At 60.6% G+C, this 2500-nt stretch overlaps 1 non-coding gene across 1 annotated transcript; it reads right to left on the bottom strand.

Annotated features, from left to right (window-relative positions):
• Positions 1–19: 19 nt before the first annotated feature.
• On the bottom strand, positions 20–173 carry LOC140473171 (5.8S ribosomal RNA). The gene has a single exon (XR_011958140.1). It is a non-coding gene; the product is annotated as a 5.8S ribosomal RNA (ribosomal RNA).
• Between the last annotated feature and the right edge of the window lie 2327 nt (positions 174–2500).

Genomic DNA, 2500 nt, shown 5'->3' with positions numbered 1-2500 from the left:
AGTGCGATTGATTGCCAAACGACCCTCAGACAGGCGTGGCCCCGGGAAGAACCCGGGGCCGCAAAGTGCGTTCAAAGTGTCGATGATCAATGTGTCCTGCAATTCACATTAATTCTCGCAGCTAGCTGCGTTCGTCATCGACGCACGAGCCGAGTGATCCACCGTCAAGAGTTGTCTGAGTTTGTTTTAGGTCTCTCCCTCGCCAGAGGAAAGCGACCCGGACCGCACATACGCTCCCCACCTTGAGCTACAGCCACCTGCACGCCGGCGTGCGGGCGGAGCAGGGTGGCGTGAAGCGATGGGGAGCACCATCCTGGTGCGGCCCGCAGAAACATACGTCTATTGGGGGGAGGAGGACAGGGCGCCCAAGAGGCGATGCGTGCCCCAACGCACCGCAGCGACGGAGGCAGGATCACCGCCACCATGTCGCCCGCCTAGTATCACGAGGCGTGCAGCAGCTTTGCCCTAGGAAAAGCAGAGGCGGGAACGGGCACCGGCCATCGGTTCGGCAGCGTCACTGACGCGTGCACGTGGCGGCGTGTCGGCGAGCGGACTTCCTGCGAGGAGGCGGGGGCGGCACTCGCCCGAGCAGACGCCCGCCCGGCCCAGCCACCGCCGAGGTGGACTGGGAGTCGCGGCAACGGCTCGTCATACTCGTTCCCACACTCACAGCGCAGCTTGCCCGCAAGCCACCGACCACCGATCGACGCCAGGCGCCCCGACCGAGAGCGGGATCGCTCGTTCGCCCTGCTGGCAGTTCGCTGGGGATCACTACTGCACGGAGCTCGGAGACCGACGGGCGGCAACTCGAGAGTCTTTAAACCACCACCCCCATCCCGCAAGTGCAAAGAGGCTGTATACGCACAGACGGGTGAGGGGAATAGGTACCCCGTCGGGTTTGAAGGGAGCGTGACTAGATAGCAACGATGTAAACCCAGCCGATTTGGGAGCGAAAGACCGGCGCCTGCATCACCGGCTTCGTTTCCCGTGGCTGGAGAGTACACCGAAACCCTCCGTCTGTCGCGAGCTCCCGACGACGCGGTGCCGCCAAGCAGCAGGGCCGGACCTGGTGTGGCTCCCCTCGTCGATCACAGACCGGTCGGCACTACTGACGAGACGGTGGAACGGGCTTCGCCCCTTGTGACGAAGGGTGATGCGAACCCGCCCGCCCGCGTGCGTTCGGGGTGGACTCGGCAAACGGAGATTTGAAATCGGAAAGTGTCCTCCTGCCCCGCGCAGGTAGGCGCCCAACAGTTGTGGGGGGTTTGGCGGTGACCACGGCTGCAGGGCCTGCTACCCCGACGAGCTCTCCTGCTGGCCCCGAAACCACCCTCGCGAGACAAGTTGAAACGGAAACGGGCGTACCCCCAAGCCGACGATCCTTTCTTATTTGTTACTTTTTTTTTCACTTGCTCGAGTTGTGGCGATTTGGCGGTGACCACGGCTGCAGGGCCTGCTACCCCGACGAGCTCTCCTGCTGGCCCCGAAACCACCCTCGCGAGACAAGTTGAAACGGAAACGGGCGTACCCCCAAGCCGACAGAGATCCTTTCTTATTTGTTACTTTTTTTTTTCACTTGCTCGAGTTGTGGGGGTTTGGCGGTGACCACGGCTGCAGGGCCTGCTACCCCGACGAGCTCTCCTGCTGGCCCCGAAACCACCCTCGCGAGACAAGTTGAAACGGAAACGGGCGTACCCCCAAGCCGACGATCCTTTCTTATTTGTTACTTTTTTTTTTCACTTGCTCGAGTTGTGGGGGTTTGGCGGTGACCACGGCTGCAGGGCCTGCTACCCCGACGAGCTCTCCTGCTGGCCCCGAAACCACCCTCGCGAGACAAGTTGAAACGGAAACGGGCGTACCCCCAAGCCGACGATCCTTTCTTATTTGTTACTTTTTTTTTTCACTTGCTCGAGTTGTGGGGGTTTGGCGGTGACCACGGCTGCAGGGCCTGCTACCCCGACGAGCTCTCCTGCTGGCCCCGAAACCACCCTCGCGAGACAAGTTGAAACGGAAACGGGCGTACCCCCAAGCCGACGATCCTTTCTTATTTGTTACTTTTTTTTTCACTTGCTCGAGTTGTGGGGGTTTGGCGGTGACCACGGCTGCAGGGCCTGCTACCCCGACGAGCTCTCCTGCTGGCCCCGAAACCACCCTCGCGAGACAAGTTGAAACGGAAACGGGCGTACCCCCAAGCCGACAGAGATGCTTTCGCTCCTGTTACTTTTTTTTTCACTTGCTCGAGTTGTGGGGGTTTGGCGGTGACCACGGCTGCAGGGCCTGCTACCCCGACGAGCTCTCCTGCTGGCCCCGAAACCACCCTCGCGAGACAAGTTGAAACGGAAACGGGCGTACCCCCAAGCCGACAGAGATCCTTTCGTACTTGAACCAACACAAAGTTTGTCACGTTTTATTTTTACGAGTGATCGACCGTCAAGATTTGTCTCTGAGTTTGCTTAAGGTCTCTCCCTCGCCAGAGGAAAGCCACCCGGACCGCACATAC

The sequence above is a fragment of the Chiloscyllium punctatum genome, unplaced genomic scaffold (genome assembly GCF_047496795.1).
Source record: "Chiloscyllium punctatum isolate Juve2018m unplaced genomic scaffold, sChiPun1.3 scaffold_538, whole genome shotgun sequence".
NCBI lineage: Eukaryota > Metazoa > Chordata > Chondrichthyes > Orectolobiformes > Hemiscylliidae > Chiloscyllium > Chiloscyllium punctatum.
Note: the sequence above shows the minus strand (reverse complement) of the source record. Positions and strands in the feature narration are given on the sequence as shown.